Source organism: Phoca vitulina, unplaced genomic scaffold (assembly GCF_004348235.1).
Source record: "Phoca vitulina isolate PV1807 unplaced genomic scaffold, GSC_HSeal_1.0 scaffold53, whole genome shotgun sequence".
Lineage (NCBI taxonomy): Eukaryota > Metazoa > Chordata > Mammalia > Carnivora > Phocidae > Phoca > Phoca vitulina.
This window is the reverse complement of record NW_022589756.1, coordinates 8,704,170-8,729,225: the sequence shown is the minus strand read 5'-3', so window position 1 is coordinate 8,729,225 and position 25,056 is coordinate 8,704,170. Positions and strand designations below refer to the sequence as shown.

Sequence of the window (25,056 nt, the reverse complement as noted above, 5' to 3'; positions counted from 1 at the left end):
TCTCTGTCAAATAAATAAAATCTTTAAAAAAAGAAAAGAAAAATACTCAATACTAAAGATGCTATTAAAGAATGTATTTACTGAAGGGGGAAGATGCCGGAGGAGTAAGAGAACCCTAGGCTTGCCTCATCGTCCTATGAACACAACTAGATAACTACCAAATCATCCCAATACCCCAGAAATTGACCTGAAGACTGGCAGAACAAACTCCACAACTAAAGGTAGAAAAGAAACCACACAAAGAAGGTATGAAGTGCAGAGACACAGTTTGGGAGAGAAATGGATCCTGGTCACTGCAGTGGGCAGGGAGCCACCGTGGCAAAGAGCAAGAGGCAGACTAGCACCCACATGTGGAAGACAAATTCCCGTAGCAATGGCTTGGAACTCAAGAGGGGCCAAATTTGATGAGTTCTTGCAAACAGGTCCACAGGCTTGGCTCAGGGAGAGCCTAGTGAGCATTGGGACTATTCTTGGAGAGAAGGCAGGGCAAACAGCCCATGGACATATAGTATGGAAACATCAATCTCAAAAGCGCCTGGGGCACACAGCGGGGAAGTTGTTTGCTCATCCAAATGGTGGTGTTTGCAGAGAGACCTGTCCAGGAATGAAGGAACTGCCCTGCACCATCCCCTGCCCCCACCATTCAGCATGAGCACAGGGTCACCTGCAGAACCAGCACACCCCTCCCTGCCTAACTTGCTTACACCAAGCCATACAGCCCCTGGTGAGCTCCAGTGGAACTGTCCTTCCCAATCAGGCTTGCCTCAATCCCAGCATATTGGGCCCCCAACCCCTAAAGACTGGCACAACCTCCTGCCCACAACACCTCTCCTGACCCAGGAGTTTTGCAGGGCCTCCGTTCAGGCAACAGTAGCAACAGGTCTAATTTCACAAGCCAACCAGAGCACATTTAGTAAATCTTGTCACATTCAGGCCAGGGACCAAACATTGCTCACAACAGGCAAAGACAGCCTCTGCAGATGACTGGCCTGAAGGATAAAGTAACCAGAACACAACAGCAGAGCGCAGGCAGCACACAATGGAGACACTACGTGAAGTGCCAGGCTCTGGGGAACAGCGGACACTGCACTAAGGGCAGTACGAAACCTCTTCTTCCTAAGGCCATTACTCTCAAGAACAGGAGACATAACTGATTGTCCTAACACAGAGAAACAGGCACAGAGACTTAGGAAAAAATGAGATGACAGAGGTATGTGTCCTAGAGGAAAGAGCAGGACAAGGCCATAGCCAGAGATAAAAGTGAAACAGATATAAGTAACATGCCTGATAGAGAATTTAAAGTAATGATCATAAAAATACTCGCTGGGCTTGAGAAAAGAGTGGAAAACATCAACAGGACGATTAACACAGAGATAAGGAATAACATAGCAGAAATAAAGGGCTCAATAAACGAAAGAAGAAGCACACTTGATGGAATGACCAGCAGGCTGGAAGAAGCAAAGGAACAAACTAACAACATAGAAGGCAGAATAATGGAAAGTAATCAAGCTGAACAAAAGAGAGAAAAAAGAACTATGCCAAATGAGAATAGACTTAGGGAACTTAGTGACTCCATCAAACATAAACACATTTACCATAGGGGTCCCAGAAGAAGAAGAAGGAGAGAAAAGGGGGCAGAAAATTTATTTGAAGAAATAAGAGCTGAAAACTTCCCTAATCTGGAGAAGGAAAGATATCCAGATCCAGGAAGTACAGAGAACCATGAACAAAATCAACAGAATCGACACCAAGAGATACTGTAATTAAAATGGCAAAATGTAATGATAAAAATTTTTTTAAACAGCAAGACAAAAGAAGACAGTAACAGAAGGGAAACCCCATAAGGCTTCATTGGATTTTTCAGCAGAAACTGTGAAAGCCAGAGGGAGTGGCATGATATATTCTAAGTACTAAATGGGAAAAATCTCCAGCCAAGAATACTCTATCCAGCCAAGAGTATTCTATCCAGCAGAGCTATCATTCAGAATAGAAGGGGAGATAAAGAGTTTCTTAGACAAACAAAAACTAAAGGAGTTCATGACCACTAAACTAGCCCTGTTAGAAATATTAAAGAGGATTCTTTGAGTGGAAAGGAAAGACCAAAAGTGACAGTATAAAAGTAGGAAACACAAAAGCATTTAAAAAAAAATGAATATTTCTGTAAAAATTCAGTTAAGGAACTCACAAAATAAAAGGATGCAAAGTATGACACCATATACCTAAAATGTGGGGAGGAGAGGAGTAAAGAATGGTTCAAACTTAAACGACCATCAACTTAATATAGACTAACATAGGCAGAAGATGTTATATATAAACCTAATGGTAAGGATGCCTGGGTGGCTCAGTTGGTAAAGCATCTGCCTTCGGTTCAGGTCATGATCCCAGGGTCTTGAGATCAAGTCCTGCACAGGGTTCCCTGCTCAGTGGAGAGCCTGCTTCTCCCTCTGCCTGCCCTTTGTGCTCTATCTAACAAATAAATAAATAAAAATCTTTTAAAAGTAAATAAATAAATAAACCTATTGGTAACCACAAATCAAAAACTACTAATATAGGGGCGCCTGGGTGGCTCAGTTGTTAAGCATCTGCCTTCGGCTCAGGTCATGATCCCAGGGTCCTGGGATCGAGCCCCGCATCAGGCTCCTTGCTCTGCAGGAAGCCTGCTTCTCCCTCTCCCACTCTCCCTGCTTGTGTTCCCTCTCTCGCTGTGTCTCTCGCTGTCAAATAAATAAATAAAATCTTTAAAAAAAAAACAAAAACTACTAATATATATACAAAGAATAAAGAGAGAGGAATCCAAATATATCACTAAAGAAAACTAGTAAACCATGAAAGAGAAAGAAAAGGCTCAGAGAAAAACTTCAGAAACAACCACAAAACAAGGACTAAAATGGCAATAAATGCGTATCTATCAACAATTCCTTTTTTTTAAAAGATTTATTTTAGAGAGAGGGAGAGACTGCACGGAGTGCACACACAAGCGTGCACGTGCAGGGGAAGGGGCAGAGGGAGAATGAGAAAAATCCTCAAGCCAGCTCCCCACTGTGCACTGAGCCCAATGTGGGTCTGGATCCCAGGACCCTGACATCACAACCTAAGCTGAAATCAAGAGGTGGACGCTTAACCAACTGAGCCCCCAGGTGCCCCTATCAATAATTACTTTGACTGTAAGTGGACTAAATGCTCCAATCAAAAGATATACAGTGACAGAATGAATAAAAAAACAAGACCCACCTATACGCTGCTTACAGGAGACTCAAATTTAAGACCTAAAGACACCTGCAGACTGAAAGTGAAGGAATGGAGAAACATTTATCATGGAAATGGATATCAAAAGAAAGCTGGAGTAGCAATACCCATTTAAAACAGATTTTAAAACAAAGACTGTAACAACAGACAAAAAAAGACACTACATAATAATAAAGGGGACAATCCAAAAAGAAGATATAACAATTGTAAATACCCACCCAAAATGAGAGTACCCAAATGTATAAAACAGTTTAATAACAAACATTAAAAAAACTAATCAATACTAATACCACAATAGTAGGGAAATTTATTTATTTATTTATTTAGCAAGCTCTATACCCAACATGGGGCTTGAACACACAATCCTGAGATCAAGAGTTGCACGCTCTACCAACTGAGCCAGCTAGGTGCTCCAATAATAGTAGGGGACTTTAACACCCCACTTACATCAACTGACAGATCATCCAATCAGAAAATCAACAAGGAAAAAATGGCTTTGAATGACATATTGGATCAAGTGGATTTAACAGATATATTTAAAACATACCATCCTAAAACAGTACAATACATATTCTTTTCAAGTATACATGGAACATTCTCCAGAACAGATCACATATTAAGCCAAAAAACAAGTCTCAACAAATTGAAAAAGACTGAAATCATACCATGCATCTTTTCTGACCACAACACTACAAAACTAGAAATCAAGCACAAGAAAAATCTGGAAAGACCACAAATACATGGAAGTTAAATAACATGCTACTAAACAATGAATGGATCAACCAAGAATGCAAAGAAGAAATCAAAAAGCACATGGAAACAAATGAAAATGAAAACACAAGGGTCCAAAACCTTTGGGATGCAGCAAAAGCAAAAAGGGAGGGAAGTTTACAACAATACAGACCTACCTCAAGAAGAAAAATCTCAAATAAACAACCTAACCTTACATCTAAAGGAGCTAGAAAAAGAACAACAAACAAAACCCAAACCCAGCAGATGGAAGGAAATAATTAAGATCAGAGTAGAAATGAATGATACAGAAACCAAAAAAACTCAGTAGAGCAGGTAAATAAACCAGCAACTGGTTCTTTGAAAGGATCAACAAAATTCATAAACCTCTAGCCAGACTCATCAAAAAACAAAGAGAGAGGTGCCTGCGTGGCTCAGCTGGTTAAGCATCCAGTTCTTGATTTCAGCTCAGGTCATGATCTCAGGGTCATGAGATCGAGCCCCACACATGAGGCTCTGTGCTCAGCGTAGAGTCTACTCCAAATTCTCTCTCTCCCTCTCCCCCTCCCCCACTCTCTCCATTATTAAAATACTAAATTATTTAAAAAAAAAAACAAAGAGAAAGGATTCAAATAAAATTACAAATGAAAGAGGAGAAAAAACCAACACCACAGAAATACAAACAATTGTAAGAGAAAATTATGAAAAACTAATACCAACAAATTGGACAACCTAGAGGAAATGGATATACTCCTAGAAACATATAGCCTACAAAAACTCAATAGGAAGAAACAGAAAATTTGAATAGATCGATTACCAGCAAGCAGATTGAATCAGTAATCAAAAATAAATAAATAGCTCTATTGCAAAGCTGTAATCAAGACAGTATGGTACTGGCACAAAAACAGACACATAGATCAATGGAACAGAATAGAGAGCCCAGAAACGGACCTTCAGCTCTGTGGTCAACTAATCTTCGATAAAGCAGGAAAGAATGTCCAATGGAAAAAAGTCTCTTCAACAAATGGTGTTGGGAAAACTGGACAGCCACATGCAGAAGAATGAAACTAGACCATTTCCTTACACCATACACAAAAATAGACTCAAAATGGATGAAAAACCTAAATGTGAGACAGGAATCCATCAAAATCCTAGAGGAGAACACAGGCAGCAACCTCTTCGACCTCAGCCGCAGCAACTTCTTCCTAGAAACATTGCCAAAGACAAGGGAAGCAAGGGCAAAAATGAACTGCTGGGACTTCAAGATAAAAAGCTTTTGCACAGCAAAGGGAACAGTCAACAAAACCAAAAGACAACTGATAGAATGGGAGAAGATATTTGCAAATGACATATCAGATAAAGGGCTAGTATCCAAAATCTATAAAGAACTTATCAAACTCAACACCCAAAGAATAATCCAATCAAGAAATGGGCAGAAGACATAAACAGACATTTTTCCAAAGAAGACATCCAAATGGCCAACAGACACATGAAAAAGTGCTCAACATCGCTCAGCATCAGGGAAATCCAAATCGAAACCTCAATGAGATACCACCTCACAGCAGTCAGAACGGCTAAAATTAATGTCAGGAAACGACAGATGTTGGCGAGGATGCGGAGAAAGGGGAACCCTCCTACACTGTTGGTGGGAATGCAAGCTGGTGCAGCCACTCTGGAAAACAGTATGGAGGTTCCTCAAAAAGTTGAAAATAGAGCTACCATACAATCCAGCAATTGCACTACTGGGTATTTACCCCAAAGATACAAATGTAGGGATCCAAAGGGGTACGTGCACCCAGATGTTTACAGCAGCAATGTCCACAATAGCCAAACTATGGAAAGAGCCAAGATGTCCATCAACAGATGAATGGATAAAGAAGATGTGGTATATATATACAATGGAATATTATGCAGCCATCAAAAGGAATGAAATCTTGCCATTTGCAATGACATGGATAGAACTAAAGGGTATTATGCTAAGCAAAATAAGTCAATCAGAGAAAGACATGTATCATATGATCTCACTGATATGAGGAATTCTTAATCTCAGGAAACAAAGTGAGGGTTGCTGGAGTGGTGGGGGTGGGAGGGATGGGGTGGCTGGGTGATAGACACTGGGGAGGGTATGTGCAATGGTGAGTGCTGTGAATTGTGTAAGACTGTTGAATCACAGACCTGTACCTCTGAAACAAATAATACATTATATGTTAAAAAAAAAAAATATATATATAGTAGGAAGGGAAAAATGAAGGGGGGGGAATCAGAGGGGGAGACGAACCATGAGAGACAATGGACTCTGAGAAACAAACTGAGGGTTCTAGAGGGGAGGGGAGTTAGGGGGATGGGTTAGCCTGGTGATGGGTATTAAAGAGGGCACATATTGAATGGAGCACTGGGTGTTATATGCAAACAATGAATCATGGAACACTACATCAAAAACTAATGATGTAATGTATGGTGATAACGTAATAAAATTAAATTAAAAAAACAAAAACAAACAAACAAACTCCCAAAGAATGAAAGTCCATGACCAGACAGCTTCACAGGCAAATTCTACCAAACATTTAAAGAAGAGTTAATACCGATTCTTCTCAAACTATTCTAAAAAATTAGAAGAGAAAGGAAAACCTCCAAATTCATTGTATGAGGCCAGCATGACCCTGATACCAAAACCAGATAAAGACACCACAAAAAAAAAAAAGAACTATAAGCCAATATCTTTGATGAACATCAATACAAAAATCCTCACAAAATATTAGTAAACAGAATCCAACAATACATTAAAAACTCATTCACCACAATCAAGTAGGATTTAATCCCAGTATGCAATGGTGGTTCAATATCCACAAATCAATCAACATCATATATAACATCAGTAAGAGAAAACACCAAACCCACATGATCAACTCCCAAAAGATGCAGAAAAAACATCTGACAAAGTACAGCATCTATTAATGATAAAAGTCGTCAACAAAGTAGGTTTAGAGGGAACATACCTCACATAAAGGCCATATATGAAAAACCCACAGTGAACATCATATTAAATGGGGAAAAACTGAGAGCTTTTCCTCTAAGGTCAAGAATAAGACAAGGATGTCCACTCTTACCAACAGAGTACTGGAAGTCTTAGTCACAGCAACCAGACAAAAAATAAAAGGCATTCAAATTGGTAAGGAAGAAGTAAAACTTTCACTATTTGCAGGTGACATATTACTCGACATAGAAAACCCTAAAGACTATACCAAAAAACTACAAGAACTGATAAATGAATTCAGTAAAGTCGCAGGATACAAAACAAATATAGAGAAATGAGTTGCATTTCTATACACCAATAATGAAGCAGCAGAAGGACAAATTAAGAAAACAATCCCATTTACCACTGCATCAAAAATAGTAAGATACATAGGAATAAATCTAATCAAAGAGGTGAAGGCCTGTACTCTGAAAACTATAAAACACTGATGAAAGAAACTGAAAACGACACAAAGGAATGGAAAGATATTCCATGCTCATGGATTGGAAGAACAAATATTGTTAAAATGTTTATACTACCCAAAGCAATCTACATATTTAATGCAACCTCTACCAAAATACCAACAGCATTTTTCACATAATTAGACCAAAAAAAATCCTAAAATTTACATGGAACCATAAAAGACCCTGAATTGCCAAAGCAGTTTTGAAAAAGAAAACCAAAGCTGGAGGTATCACAATTCCGGACTTCCAATTTATATTATAAAGCTGTGGTAATCAAAACAGTATGGAACTGGCACAAAAACTACAGATACACAGATCAATGGAACAGAATAAAAAATCCAGAAATGAACCCACAACTGTATGGTCAGTTAATCTTCAACAAAACAGGAAAGAATATCCAATGGGAAGAAGACAATCTCTTGAACAAATGCTGTTGGGAAAACTGGACAGCAACATGCCAAAGAATGAAATTGGACCACTTTCTTACACCATCCACAAAAATAAACTCAAAACTGATTGAAGACCTAATCCAACTGTGAGACCTGAAACCATAAAAATCCTAGAAGAGAGTATAGGCAGTAAGGTCTCTGATCATCAGCCACTGCAATATTTTTCTAGATATATCTCCTGAGGCAAGGGAAACAAAAGCAAAAATAAACTATTGGGACTACATCAAAATAAAAAGTTTCTGCACAGCAAGAGAAACAATCAATAAAACTAAAAAGCAACCTATGGAATAGGAGAAGTTATCTGCAAATGACATATCTGATACAGGCTTAGTATCCAAAATATATTAAAAAAAATCAGACAAATCAACACCCAAAAAAACAGATAATCCAATTAAAAAATGGGCAGAAGAAATGAACAGACATTTTTCCAAAGAAGACATACAGATGGCTAACAAACACATGAAAAGATGCTCAATATCACTCATCATCAGGGAAATGCAAATTAAAACTACAATATCACTTTACATTGTCAGAATGGCTATAATAAAAAACACAAGAAACAACAAACGTTGACAAGGATGTGGAATAAAAGGAACCTCTTGCACTGTTGGTGGGAATACAAACTGGTGCAGCCACTGTAGAAAACAGAAGTAAAAAATAGAATTATTTTTTACTCAGAAAGTAAAAAATAGAATTATCCTATGATCTAGTAATCATGCTACTGGGTATTTACCAAAAAAATACAAAAATACTGATTCAAAGGGATACATGCAGCCATATGTTTATAGCAGCATTATTTACAACAGCCAAATTATGGAAGCAGCCCAAGAGCCCATCAATAGATGAATGTATAAAGAAGATGTGGTGTGTGTGTATATATATAATGGAATATTATTTAGCCATAAAAAAGAATGAAATCTTGCCATTTGCAATGACATGAATGGAGCTAAAGAGTATAATGCTAGGTGAAATAAGCCAGTCAGAGAAAGACAAATGCCATATACCATATGAGATTTCACTCAGATGTGGAATTTAAGAAACAAAACAAACAAAGGAAAAAGAGAGAGACAAGCCAAGAAACAGACTCTTAACTATTGAGAACAAACTGATGGTTATCGGTGGGGAGGTGGGTGGGGTGGACGGGTGAAATAAGTAATGGGAATTAAGGAGTGAACTCTTTCTGGTGAACACTGTGTGATGTATGGAATTGCTGAAATACTATTATACACCTAAAACTAATATAACACTTTATGCTAACTATACTGGAAATGAAATGAAATAAAATGAATGTATTTATTGACAACTATAAAAAGCCTTCCCTTATGTATATAAGGTGACCACAGAATTTAATGTTCAAACAGAGACACTCTTAAGTGATTAATAGCTATTAATAACTATACTGGAACAAGAGGCATAAATTGACACTTGAAGACAAACCATCCAGATATATAGTTACCTGTTTATGTACTCTAAGAAGAGGGAATAAACTAAACACTGAACTGTAAAAAAATAATCCCTACCTTTTAGAAGTATATACTGAGACTTTTATAGAGAAAACAATTTATCTGGAATTTGCTTAAAAATAAACAGGATGAATGAGGGTGGTAAAGAGTGTTTGGAAGTACAGATGAAACAAGATTAACCATGAGCTAGCTATTGTTGACACAGAATGATGGGGATATACGGGAGTTTATTATACTGTAGTCTGTATTTACATATGCTTGGAATTTCTTATATTTAAAACTCTAAAATATATTTCACAGAGTCTAAACAAAATATTTTTTTAAGTCATTTGGTAACTGACTATACTAAATCTAATATTGCTAGTGCTACCAACTTACACGAACACAGGTGTACATAGAAACGAATGTTCTAATGGGAATCAATAAGTCAAAAGAATTTCTCCCATCAAGTTCTATCCCTTTTACTGGAATAAAGCAAAACTACCATCAGTGTCCAAAAGCATGCATGAACTTTCTTTCCTAAACAGCTAATTAAATTATCTCAAGCACAAAAGAAAAAGAAAACCCTCAGAATCTCTTCTGTCGTTCTCTGGAAAATGATAATGAAGTTCTTAGGATCTAGAAATAAATGTCACTGAAACACTGATAAGGAACAATCTCCAGAGATTTTTTTTTACTCCAAATACAATATAATTTGCCTTATTCTCTGTCATCTGCCCCAGCAGTGAACACCTAACTGGTCAGCCTGCCCCTACAATGCATTCTACACACAGCAACCACAATCATCATCTTAAAACATGAACTAGAATTTTGGTGATTCAAGGGGGCAGTGTAGGAAGACACTGAACTCACTTCCTACCAAGGACACACTGAATCTATACCTACATTTAAAGCAATTCCTCCTGAAGAAGAACTGAGGGCTTGTTGAACAGCTTCTGCACACACACACACACACACACACACACAAAAAAAAAAAAAATAATAATAATGATGGAGGGAACACACAGAAAAGGGTAGGAGAGACAGAGACACTATAATGACAGGAATCGCACTCCAAAACACCATCCTGCAGTGGGGAGCGATATTACTGAGGGAACTGTGCAATGACTCATGTACACCAAGGTACAGCGAGAAAACAGTGATTTCAAGGGCAACTACACCACAAGTGAAAGAAATTCATTTACTAACTCTTGAGAGTACACCAAACAGGAGAAAAACTGCTCGAACTCTATGGGGTCAGAGGCACCAGCAAGCCTCTCCACCTTGATAGCAAACAGGAGCAAGGTACAGGTGCTCTAGCTGGCCTGCTAGGGCCTCCCCAGCACACCCCAGACCCCCAACCCACAGTGTCCCACCAAGGCAGCTCCTGTGCAACATGCCACAGGCCCGCTTGGCCCATGCCCACTCCAGCTGGCCTTATAAAAAATGTTAAGGAGTCTTTAAGTGGAAAAGAAAAGGCCATAACTAGAAACAAGATAATCAACCATAACTACAATAAATAGTTAAGGGATAAAAAAATAAACAGATGTAAAATACGAAGTCAAAAACATAAAATGGGGGAGGAGGGTATAAACATAGTGCTTTTAGAATGCGTTTGAACTAAGTTCTAACTAAGTGACTATCAGCTATGTATATAGGTCAATATATATGAACCTTACAGTAACCACAAACCAAAACCTACAAAAGATACACAAAAAGTAAAGACAAAGGAACCCAAACATAACACTAAAGAAAACCATCAAACCACAAGAATAGGAACCAAGAGAAGAAAGGGATAGAAAAGAGCTACAAAAACAACCAGAAAACAATTAAGAAAATGTCAGTAAGTACATATCTATCAATATTTATTTTAATGTAGAGACTAAATGCTCCAATCAAAAGATACAGGGTGGTTGAATGAATTAAAAAAAGAAAAAAAAAAGACCCATCTATATGCTGCCTTTAAGAGACTCACTGCAGATCTCAAGACACACAAAGGCTGAGAGTAAAGGGATAGAAAAAGATTCCATGCAAACGGAAATGAAAAGAAAGCTGGAGTAGCAATACTCACATCAGACAAAACAGACTATAAAACAAAGACTGTAACAAAACACAAAGAAGGGGGGTGCCTGGGTGGCTCAGTTGGTTAGGCATCTGCATTCAGCTCAGGTCATGATCCCAGGGCCCTGGGACTGAGCCCTGAGTCATCAGGCTCCCTGCTCAGCGAGGAGCCTACTTCTCCCTCTGCCTGCTGCTCACCCTGCTTGTGCGTGCTCTCTGACAAATAAATAAATAAAACTTAAAAAAAAAAAACCACAAAGAAGGGCATTACATAATGATAAAGGGGTCAATCTGATAAGAGGATATAACATGCATAAATATTTATGCACCTAACATAGGAGCACCTAAATATTAAAAACAAATATTAATGGATATAAAGGGAGAAACTGACAATAATACAATAACAGTAAGGAATATCATACTCCCAATTACCTCAATGCATAGATCATCTAGACAGAAAATCAGTAAGTAAACATTGGCCTTAAACAACACATTGGACAGAGAGACTTAATAGATATATACAAAACATTTCATCACAAACTGCAGGATACACATTTTTTTTCAAGTGCAGATGGAACATTCTCCTAGATACATCACGTGTTAGGCCACAAAACAAGTCTCAGTAAATTCAAGAAGACTGAAATCTATCAAGGATTTGTTCCAACAGTAACAGTATAAAACTAGAAATTAGTTACAAGAAAACTGGAAAACACACAAATATGTGCACACTAAATAACATGCTACTAAAAAACAATGGGCCAATGAAGAAATCAAAGAGAAAATTTAAAAATACCTTAACACGAATGAAAATAGAAACACAACTTTCCAAAATCAATGGGACAAGCAAGAGCAGTTCTAAGAGGAAGTCCTTAGCAATATATGCCTATCTCAAGAAACAAACAAACAAAATCCCAAATAAACAATCTAACTTTACACCTAAAGGAATTAGAAAAGAACAAAACAAGCCTGAAGTTAGTAAAGAAATAATAAAGATCAGAGCAAAAATAATGAAACAGAGACTAGAAAAACAACAGAAAAAATGAATGAAACTAAAAGCTGGTTCTTTGAAAAGATAAAATCAATAAACCTCCTGCCAGACTCATCAAGGAAAAAAAAGCACCCAAATAAATAAAATCAGAAATGAAAGAGAAGTTACAACCCACACCATAGAAATACAAAGGATCATAAGAGACTTACAATTATATACCAACAAATTGAAAAACATAGGAAAATGGATAAATTGCTAAAAACACAACCTTCCAAGACTGAATAACAAAGAAACAGAAAATCTGAATCGACCAATAACAAGTAATGAAATTGAATCAGTAATTTTAAAAATCCCCTCCCCCCCAAAAAAAGTCCAGAACCAGACAGCTTTACGGGTTAATTCTACAACATATATAAAGAATAGTTACTACCTATCCTTCTCAAATTATTCCCAAAAACTGAAGAAGGAAAGCTTCTAAACTCATTTTATGACGCCAGTATTAACCTGATACCAAAACCCAGAAAAAGACACCACAAAAAAAGGAGTAAATTACAGGTCAATATCCCTGATGAATACAGATGCAAAAATCTTCAACAAGATACTAGCAAACTGGGGAGAGAGGTAAGATGGTGAAGGAGTAAGGGACACTAATTCTGTCTGGTTCCTGGAATTCAGCTAGATAGCTATCAAATCATTCTGACCACCTGCGAACTCAACCGGCAATCTGAGAAAAGAATTGCTGCAATTCTACAAATAGAAAAGCAATCACTTTTTGCAAGGTAGGATGTGTGGAAAAGTGAATCTGAGGCAATATATCATCGAAGATAAATTGCAGGGGGAGGAAGCCTCTGTAAGCCTGGTACCAGAAAGTGATATAAGCAGCAGAGCACAAAAACGGAACTTTTAGAAGTCTGCTCGGGCAGGGGATGCCCCTGCATGAAGGGCGCTCAGGTGGCAAAGTGGGGCAGAATCCCAGGTGGGACAGTGTGGTCTCAGGATACCCAGGGTCACAAAAAGAACAGGGGTCCCTGAGTGTGGCAGAGTTCCCAAGCATCGCAGCAGGGAAGCCAGCTGCAAACAGTGAGCCCAAGTGTAGGCTTTGTGCTCAATATGTTGCCATAAACCGCAAACTGAGGCCCAGTCAAGCGACTGCTCTCTGAGAGGGGCGCAGCAAGAGGCAAAACTGTGGCAAGACCCCACTCCCTCCCCCAGGAGGAGCTGCACTGGCACGCACCACAAGAGTCCATTAAGTTTGGAGACTTGAAACGGGGTCGCATGCCTGAGATAAAAATGCTCGGTCACAGGCTGGGTGAACACCCGAGTGCAGACGGAAACCAGGGAGACAAGAGTGATTGACTGCTTTTCTGTGAGGGCACACTGAAGAGTCGGGGGCACAAACTTTCAGCTCCAGGGCTGGAGACTGGGAAGCTGCAGTTTTCATCCCCCAAATTGGTGCTGAAAGCCTTCAGAGAACAAAAGCCCCATAGAGCAATCCAGAGCCGCTTACACTGAGCCCGGCCCCTGGCAAGGGGGTTGCAATTCCACTCAGGCAAAGAGACCTGAATATCAGCCGAACAGGCCCCTCCCCCAGAAAGCCAGCAGGAACTTCCAGCTAATACCAAGTTTACTGATCACAGAGAACTGCAAAACTCCAGCACTAGGGGAAATTAGTATATAAAATTCATGGTTTTTTCTCACAATTCTTTAGTCTTTCAGTTTTAATTTTTTTCCCTTTTCAGCTAATTTCTTCTTTTGTCAACTCTTTGTCTTTTCTAATTTCCATTTTTACATTTATGTTATATATATATCTCTATATAGATTTCATTTTTGGCTTCCTTTCATTGTACTCAGTTTTATTTTTGTATATGTATATACAAGTTTTTCTTACTATACAATTTTGGGATCTAGTTTCTTCTAACAAACAGACCAAAATACATCCAGGATCTACTATAACGTTCTGTTTTGTTCACCTTCTGTTTGATTTTATTCTCTATTTTTTCTTTTTTGGTTTCTGATCTCTTCTGATTTGTTTAATATATATTTTTCTGGTGTCATTGTTGCTATTTTTTTATTTTTTTTCTCTCTTTCATCTATTCTTCTCTGAACATAATGACAAGATGGAAGAACTCACCGCAAAAAAAAAAAAGAGAACAAGAGGCAGTATTCACTGACAGGGATTTAATCAATATGGGTATAAGTAAGATGTCAGAACTAGATTTAAAAACAATAATTATAAAGATACTAACTGGGCTTGAAAGAAACCACAGAAGACACTAGCGAATCCCTTACTGGAGAAATAAAAGAACTAAAATCTAAACAGGTCAAAATCAAAAAGGCTATTACTGAGATGCAATAAAAAATGGAGGCTCTAACTGCTAAGATAAATGAAGCAGAAGAGTCAGTGATATAGAAGACAAAATGATGGAGAATAAAGAAGCTGAGAAAAAGAGGTAAACAACTACTGGATCATGAGGGGAGAATTTGAGAGATCAGTGATACTATAAAATGTGAAACAATATTAGAATAATTGGGATCCCAGAGGAAGAGGAAAGGGGGGGGTAGAAGGTTTATTTGAACAAATTATACCTGAGAACTTCCCCAATCTGGGGAAGGAAACAGGCATTCAAGTCCAGGAACACAGAGAAACCCCCCTCAAAAATCAATAAAATAGGTCAACACCTCGACATATAATAGTGAAATTTGCAAATCTCAAAGACAAAGAGAAAATTCTGAAAGCAGTTTGGGACATGAGGCCCATTTCTACAAGGGTAGAAACATAAGCCTGGCAGCAGACCTATCCACAGAAACCCAGCAGGCCAGAGAGGGCTGGCATGATATATTCAGAGTGCTAAATGAGAAAAATATGCAGCCAAGAATACTTTATCCAGCAAGGCTGTCATTCAAAACAGAAGAGATAAAGAGCTTCCAGGACAAACAGAAACTAAACCAGCCTGCAAGAAATATTAAAGGGGATCCTTTAAGTGAAAAGAGAGCCCAAAAGTAACATAGTCCAGAAAGAACAGAGACAACAGAAAGAGTGACTTTACAGGTAATACAATGGCACTAAATTCCTATCTTTCACTAGTTACTCTGAATGTAAATGTGCTAAATGCTCCAATCAAAAGACATAGGATATCAGACTGGATAAAAAAAAATTAGACCCATTGATGTGCTGTCTATAAAAGACTCATTTTAGACCCAGAGACACCTTCAGATTGAAAGTAAGGGGGTGGAGAACCATTTATTATGCTAATGAACCATCAAAAGAAAGCTGGGGCAGCAATCCTTATATCAGACAAATTAGATTTATTAATTTATTACCAGAGACTGTAATAAGAGATGAAGAAGGACACTATATCATAATTAAAGGGTCTATCCAACAAGAAGATCTAGCAATTGTAAATATTTAAGCCCCTAACTTGGGAGCAGCCAGTTATATAAACCAATTAATAACAAAATTAAAGAAACACATTGATAATAGTACAATAATAGCAGGGGACTTTAATACCCCACTCACTGCAATGGACAGATCATTTAAGCAGAAGATCAACAAGGAAACAAGGGCTTTGAATGACACACTGGACCAGATGGACAGCACAGGTATATTCAGAGCATTTCATCCTAAAGCAACAGAATACACATTCTTCTCAAGTGCACATGAACATTCTCCAGAATAGATTACATACTGGGTCATAAATCAGGTCTCAACCAGTATTAAATGACTGGGATTATTCCCTGCATATTTTCAGACCACAATGCTTTAAAACTTAAACTTAGGGGCACCTGGGTGGCTCAATTGGTTAAGCGGCTGCCTTTGGTTCAGGTCATGATCCTGGGGTCCTGGGATTGAGCCCCGCACTGGGCTCCCTGCTTGGTTGGGAGTCTGCTTCTCCTCTCCTCTCTCTCTCTCTCTCTCCCTCTGCCCCCCTCTCATCCTCTCTCTCAAATTAAAAACAAAAAAAACCTGAACTCAATCACAAGAGAAAATTTGGAAGGAACACAAATACATGGAGGATAAAGAGCATCCTATTAAAGAATGAATGGGTCAACCAGGAAATTAAAGAAGAGTTTAAAAAATTCATGGAAACAAATTAAAATGAAAACACAATGTTCAAAATCTTTGGGATGCAGCAAAGGTGGTCCTAAGAGGGAAGTATATAGCAATACAAGCCTTTCTCAAGAAACAAGAAAGGTCTCAAATACACAACCTAACCTTACACCTAAAGAAGCTAGAGAACAAACAGTAAATAAAGCCTAAACCCAGCAGGAGAAGAGAAATAATAAAGATTAGAGCAGAAATCAATGAAACAGACACCAAAAGAACAGTAGAACAGATCAACGAAACAAGGAGCTGGTTCTTTGAAAGAATTAGTAAGACTGATAAACGCCTGGCCAGACTTATCAAAAAGAAAAGAGAAAGGACCCATATAAATAAAATCATGAATGAAAGGGGAGATCACAACAAACACCGAAGAAATACAATTATATGATCATATTATGAGCAACTATATGCCAACAAATTAGGCAATCTAGAAGAAACAGATGCATTCCAAGAAACATATAAACTACCAAAACTGAAATAAGAAGAAATAGAAAACCTGAAAAGACCCATAACCAGTAAGCAAATTGAAGGAGTAACCAAAAATCTCCCACAAACAAGAGTCCAGGGCCAGATGGTTTCCCAGGGGAAGAATTCATTTTTCCCATTGAAAGAAGAATAATACCTATTCTTCTGAAGCTGTTTCAAAAAAGAGAAATGGAAGGTAAACTTCCAAACGCATTCTATGAGGCCAGCATTACCTTGATCCCAAAACCAAACAAAGACCCACCAAAAAGGAGAATTACAGACCAATATCCCTGATGAACATGGATGCAAAAATTCTCACCAAGATACTAGCCACTAGGATCCAACAGTACATTAAAAGGATTATTCACACAACCAAGTGGGATTTATTCCTGGGCTGCAAGGTTGGTTCAACATCTGCAAATCAATCAATGTGATACAATACATTAATAAAAGAAATGACAAGAACCATATGATCCTCTTAATAGATGCAGAAAAAACATCTGACAAAGTACAGCATCCTTTCTTGATCAAAACTCTCGACAGCGTAGGGATAGAGGGAATATACCTCAGTATCATAAAAGCCATCTATGAAAAACTCACAGCAAATATCATTCTCAATGGGGAAAAACTGAGAACTTTTCCCTTAAGGTCAGGAACACGGCAGAAATGTCCACTATCACCACTGTTGTTCAACACAGCACTATAAGTTCTAGCCTCAGCAATCAGACAACAAAAAGAAATAAAAGGCATCCAGACTGGTAAAGAAGAAATCAAACTCTCACTCTTTGCAGATGACATGATACTCTATGTGGAAAACCCAAAAGACTACCCCAAAATTGCTAGAACTCATACAGGAATTCAGCAAAGTGGCAGGATATAAAACCAATGCACAGAAATCAGTGGCATTTCTATACACTAACAATGAGACAGAAGAAAGAGAAATAAGAAATCAATCCCATTTACAATTGCACCAAAAACCGTAAGATACCTAGGAACAAATCTAACCAAAGAGGCAAAGGATCTGTACTCTGAAAACTATAGAACACTCATGAAAGAAATGGAGGAAGACACAAAGAAATAGAAAAACGTTCCATGCTCATGGATTGGAAGGACAAATATTGTGAAAATGTCTATGCTACCTAGAGCAATTTACACATTCAATGCAATTCCTACAAAATACCATCAACATTTTTACAGAGCTGGAACAAATAACCCTAAAATTTGTATGGTACCAGAAAAGACCCCAAATAGCCAGAGGAATGTTGAAAAAGAAAATCAAAGCTGATGGCATCACAATTCTGGACTTCAAGCTCTATTACAAAGCTGTCATCATCAAGACAGTATGGTACAGGCACAAAAACAGACACATAGATCAATGGAACAGAATAGAGAGCCCAGAAATGGACCCTCAACTCTATGGTCAACCAATCTTTGACAAAGCAGGAAAGAATATCCAATGGAAAAAAGACAGTCTCTTCAACAAACGGTGTTGGGAAAATTGGACAACCACATGCAGAAGAATGAAACTGGACCATTTCCTTACACCGTACACTAAAATAGACTCAAAATGGATGAAAGACCGAAATGTGAGGTAGGAATCCACCAAAATCCTAGAGGAGAACTCAGGCAGCAACTTCTTTGATCTCAGCCACAGCAACTTCTTGCTAGACACATCTCCAAAGGCAAGGAAAAAAAGCAAAAATGAACTGTTGGGACTTCATCAAGATAAAAAGCTTTTGCACAACAAAGGAAACAGTCAACAAAACCAAAAGACAACCTACAGAATGGGAGAAGATGTTTGCAAATGTCTTATCAGATAAAGGGCTTGTATCCCAAATCTATAAAGAACTTACCAAACCCAACACCCAAAAAACAAATAATCCAGTCAAGAAATGGGCAGAAGATATGAGCAGACATTTCTCCAAAGACATTACAAATGGCCAACAGACACATGAAAATGCTCAACATCACTTGGCATCAGGGAAATACAAAACCACAATGAGATACCACCTCACATCAGTCAGAATGGCTAAAATTAACAAATAAGAAAACAACAAATGTTGGCAAGGATGCAGAGAAAGGGGAACCCTCCTACACTGCTGGTGGGAATGTAAGCTGGTACAGCCACTCTGGAAAACAGTATGGAGGTTCCTCAAAACGTTAAAAATAGAGCTACCCTATGACCTGGCAATTGCACCACTAGGTATTTACCCAAAAGATACAAATGTAGTGATCCGAAGGAGCACCTGCACCCCAATGTTTAGAAGCAATGGCCACAATAGCCAAACTATGGAAAGAGCCCAGATGTCTATCAACAGATGAATGGATAAAGAAGATGTATCTATCTATCTATCTATCTATCTATCTATCTATATATATACAACACACACATATATATATACACACACACAATGGAATATTAATCAACCACCAAAAAAATGAAATCTTACCATTTGCAATGACATAGATGGAACTAGAGGGTATTATGCTAAGTGAAATAAGTCAATCAGAGAAAGACAATTATCATGGTTTCACTCATATGTGGAATTTAAGAAACAAAACAGAGGATCATAGGGGAAGGGAGGGAAAAATAAAATAAGACGAAATCAGAGAGGGAGACAAACCATAAGAGACTCGGCTATAGGAAACAGACTGAGAGTTGCTGAAGGGGAGAGGGTGGGGGGATGGGTATCTGGGTGAGGGGTATTAAGGAAGGCATATGATGTAATGAGCACTGGGTGTTATACAGAACTGAAGAATCACCGAACTCTACCTCTGAAACTAATAATACACTATATGTTAAATTAACTGAATTTAAATAAAATAAGATTTTAAAAAAAGATATTAGCAAACTGAATTCAACAATACATTGAAACGATCATACACCACAATCAAGTGGGATTTATTCTAGGAATGCAAGAATGGTTCAACAACCACAAATCAATCAACATAATACACCAAATTAACAAAACAAAGGATAAAAATCTGATGATTATTTTAATAGATGCAGAAAAAGCCTATGACAAAATTCAACATCCATTTATGATAAAAACTCTCAACTAAGTGGGCACAGAAGGAAGGCACCTTAACATAATAAAGGCCACACATGACAAACCCACAGCTAGTATCACACTCAGTGGTGAAAAGCTGAAAGTTTTTCCTCCTAAGATCAAGAACAAGACAAGGATGTCCACTTTTGCCACTCATTCAACATAGTATTGGAAGTCCTAGCCATAACAATAATGCAAGAAAAAGAAATAAAAGGCATTCAAATTGAAAAGGAAGAAGTAAAACACTATTTGCAAATGATGTAATTACTATATTTAGAAAAACCTAAAGACTCAACCAGCAAACGACTAGAATAAATGAATTCAGTGAAGTAGCAGGATACAAAATTAACATACAAAAATTAGTAGCATTTCTATACACTAATAACAAGTGATCAGAAAGAGACATAAAGAAAACAACCACATTTACAAGTGCATCAAAAAGAATAAAATGTCACTTTTATCCTTGCCTCTGCTCTCTGCTGATGTGCTGTGTTGTTGGTTCCAGAATGGTAAGTGGTTTGGGATACACAGCCTCTTAGGCACCAGGCAGGACACCAGGGCAGGGGTATGTGGCTGTAGCTGGGATGGGTCTGAGGATCCCTTGACCTGAATGTGTGGAGGGCAGCAGCCTGGCCTAGGCCACATTGTCCATGGGACCCTAAGAGGTCCCAAGAGGCTCCCAGTCTGCAATTCCATGCCAGGATATGTGGAGATTGGTTTGAATGCATTTTAGTTTACTAGTCATCAACTGTATGCAGAGAGTTTTTAATATAAGCAGAGATTTCTTCTGTGTGAAAGAGAGAGGCCTCACTGTATAACTGCACGTATGCCTGCCCTATCACAGCGTGAAATCAAGTCAACATACAAGTAAAGTGCATTTAAGGTTTAGATCTTGATAACTGTTTCCAGTTGTAAGACTTTGCAAAAATCAAATGAGTACCATCAACTTTGCAGGTGAAAGATGGATGCTTGAAACAGAGACTGCTGCTAAATGAATGCTTTCTGGGAGCACAAAGGTGATCTAAGGATGTTCCCGGTAAAAAATTTGAAAACTTGATCTTCACAAGAGCTTCTTGAATCATTTAAAATTTCCAGAAGTCTGAGGGGCACTAAAACTATTGCTTTTGGGCAGTCATTAATAGACATCTAAAACAGTGGGACTATGAATCAATATTTCAATAAGCTTCTTGGAAAAAAAGAAAGAATAAAATACCTAGAAATAAATTTCAGCAAGGAGGTAAAAGATGTGTACTCTGAAAACTATAGGACATTGATAAAAGAAACTGAAGACAACATAAAGAAACAGAAAGATGTACTGTGCTCATAGATTGGAAGAATTAATGTTGTTAAAATGTCCATACTACCTGAAGCAATCTGCAGATTTGATGCAATCCCCACCAAACACCAATGGCATTTTACACAGAAATAGAATAAACAATCCTAAAATTTGTATAAAACCACAAAAGACCTCAAATAGCTAACGCAATCTTGAGAAAGAACAAAGCTGGAGGTATCATGGTCCCTGATTTCAAACTATACCACAAACAAAGATACAGTAATCAAAACAGTATGATACGGGAACAAAAACACACACAATAAATCAATGAATAGAGAGCCCAGAAATAAACCCATGCATGTATGGTCAATTTACAACAGAAGCACCAAGAATATACAATGGGGAAAGGATACACTCTTCAATAAATGGTGTTGGGAAAACTGGACAGCCACATACAAAAGAATGAAACTGGATCCATATCTACCATACACAAAAATAAATTCAAAATGGATTAAAGACTTGAATGTAAGATCTGAAACCATAAAACTCCTAGAATGAAATATAGGTAGTAAGCTCTTTGACATCAGTCTTAGCAATATTTTCTGGATCAGTCTCCTCAGCAAGGGCAAGAAAAACTAAAATAAACCAATGAGATTGTATCCAACCAAAAAGCTTTTTTTTTTTTTTTTTTTTAAGATTTTATTTATTTGACAGAGAGAGACAGCGAGAGAGAGAACACAAGCAGGGGGAGTGGGAGAGGAAGAAGAAGGCTTCCCGTGGAGCAGGGAGGCCAATGCGGGGCTCGATCCCAGGACCATGACCTGAGCCAGGCGCCCCCCCAACCAAAAAGCTTTTGCACAGCAAAAGAAACCATCAACAAAATGAAAAGGCAACTAGAGAATGGGAGAAGATATTTGCAAATCATACATCTGATAAGGTTTAATACCAAAATAGATAAAGAACTTATAAAATTTAATATCAAAGAACCAAACAACCTGATTAAAAAATGGGCAGAGGACTTGAATAGCCATTTTTCCAAAGAAGACATACAGATGCCCAAAAGGGACGTGAAAAGATGCTCAACATCATTAATCATCAGGGAAATGCAAATCAAAATCACAATGAAATATCACCTCATACCTATCAGATTGGGTATTATGAAAAAAGACAAAAAATTACAAGTGTTGGTGAGGATGTGGAGAAAAGAGTACATCGTGAGAAGGTAAACTGGTGCAGCCATAATGGACAACAGTATGGAAGTTCCTCAAAAAATTTAGAATGGAACATACCATCCAGCAATTCCACTTCTATGTATTTATGCAAAGAAAACAAAAACAGCAGTTTGAAGAGATATATACACCTCCATGTTCACTGTAGCATTTTCACAATAGCCAAGATTATGGAAGCAATCAAAGTGCCCAATCAATAGATAAATGGATAAAGATGTGGTGTGTGTATATATATACAATGAGTATCACTCAGCCATAAAAAAGAATGAAATCTTGCCACCTGAGACAACATGGATGGCCCTAGAGGGTATAATGCTTAGTGAAATAAGTCAGGCACAGAAAGACAAATACCATATGATTTCAGATGGATGTAATCTAAAAAACAAAAAAAAACAAAACAAAAGAGAAACAGACTCATAGATACAGGAAACAAACTGCTAATTACCAGAGGGGCCTGGGTGGGGTAGGGGTGGGCAAAATAGGTAAAGGGGATTAAGATGTACAAATTTCTAGTTATGAAATAAATAAGTCATGGGGTTATAATGTACAGCATAGGGAATATAATCGATAATACTGTAATAACTTTGTATGGTGACAGATATAATCAGATGTATTGTGGGTATCATTTCACAATGTATAAAAATATCAAACCACTATGATGTACCCTGAAACTAATAGGATATTATATGTCATTTACATATCAATTAAACAAACAAACAAATATGAATTAGACCATGTCTCTCCCCTCCTTAAAAATTTCCCATTGTACTGCCAGGCTCTTCATAACTAGATCCTGACCACCCATCTAATCTCATTTGCTATCACTGTTCCACTTCCTTCCTCAACTTTAGCTACACTGGCCTCCTTTCAGTTCCTTAACTACACCAAGCTCTTTACTGCTTCAGAACTTTTATACCTACCATTCTTTTAATCTCAAAGGCTCTTCCCCAGGGTTTCTCTGGCTGACTCTCATCCTTCAGTTCTTAACTTTCTTGCTGTTTCTATTTAAAGTAGTTTCTTACCCCGACACTTCCTGGCATTGATCTATTGATTTCTTTCATAATATCTTTTCATTTAATTCATTTAATTCTTGAGGACAGGAATCTCATTTGCTTGGATCACTGCTATATCACCAGTACCCAGCAGAGTGTCTGGCACACTATAAATGCTCTATAAATATCTGTTAAATTAATGAATTATATCACTGATCATTTTCTCATTCTACTTTCTACTTGATTTCCCATGAAACCATATTTCCTGGTGCTCTACCTATTTCCCTGACTTGTTCTTCCTTTCTGCTTTGTTGGCACCCAGTATTCCTCCTACCTCATATGGAAAATGATCCCCTAAGGTTTTCAACATAACCTGGGAATGAATCCGTCCACTTAAACGGCTTCAATCCCCAGAGCTATTACTCTGACTCTAGCCTTTCTGTTTTGCACTAGTAGACCAACATTTCCAACTCCCTGAAGGATACCTCTCCTAGGATATATATCACAGTCATGATTCCAAATATTTCATCTTTCCAATAACTTTCAGTTCTGCCCATGATACTACATTCTTCCAGTCTTACCAACTAGAAATAATGTGATATATAGGAAAGAGTATAGACCTCAGGGCTAGCCAGACCTGGATCAAATCCCAGCTTTGTAAACTATTAGATGGTCACTTAACCATTCTAAACCACAGTTTTTCATTACTAAAAAAATAACAGTGATGCTCAGGATTGTTGTTGAGAATTAGGAATAGTAAATAAAAAATAACCTGCACAATATCTACATATAGTAGGCTATTTACTAGCCACACGTCTTAGAATTATTTTTTAAAAGATTTGAGAGAGAGAGAGAGAGAGCATGAATGGGAGGGGCAGAGAGAGAGAGAATCTCAAGCAGACTCTGCACTGAGCATGGAGCCTGACGCAGGGCTCAATCTCATGACCCTGAGATCACAACCTGAGCTGAAACCAAGAATCAGATGCTTAAACAACTGTGCCACCCAGGTGCCCCTTAGAGTTATTTTTAATTCCTCCAACTGCTTATGTCCACATCTGACCTCCCGTCAAAGTATATCCATTCTTTCTTATAATAATAATTATGGTAATATTTATAATAGCAATAATAATTTGCAATAATGTTTGCATTTATTCCTACTGCCTTCACTCTAGTACAGGACCATAACAAACCATAATGTCTAATCTCACACTCTCCATCAATTTATCCCTTTTTACTCTAAATCAATATTTTTTATTTCATCTAATAGTGCTTCAGCTTGAATAATTTTAATTGACCTTTGAATTCACCAAACCATTCTTCTGTTATACCTAGTCTATCGTTAATTTCATCCAATAAATTCTTTTTAAGATTTTATTTATTTATTTGAGAGAGACAGCAAGCGAGAGAGAGAGCATGAGTGGGGTGAGGGGCAGAGGAAGAGAGAGAAGCAGACTCCCCGCTGAGCAGGGAGCCCGACACAGGGCTCAATCCCAGGACCCCAGGATCATAATCTGAGCTGAAGGCAGACGCTTAACTGACTGAGCTACCCA

At 37.9% G+C, this 25,056-nt stretch overlaps 1 protein-coding gene across 9 annotated transcripts in view; it reads right to left on the bottom strand.

The window, feature by feature from the left end:
* EXTL3 (exostosin like glycosyltransferase 3) overlaps positions 1-25,056 on the bottom strand; it is a 154,831-nt gene that overhangs the window by 47,992 nt on the left and 81,783 nt on the right. The gene's annotated exons all lie outside the window — the stretch shown is intronic.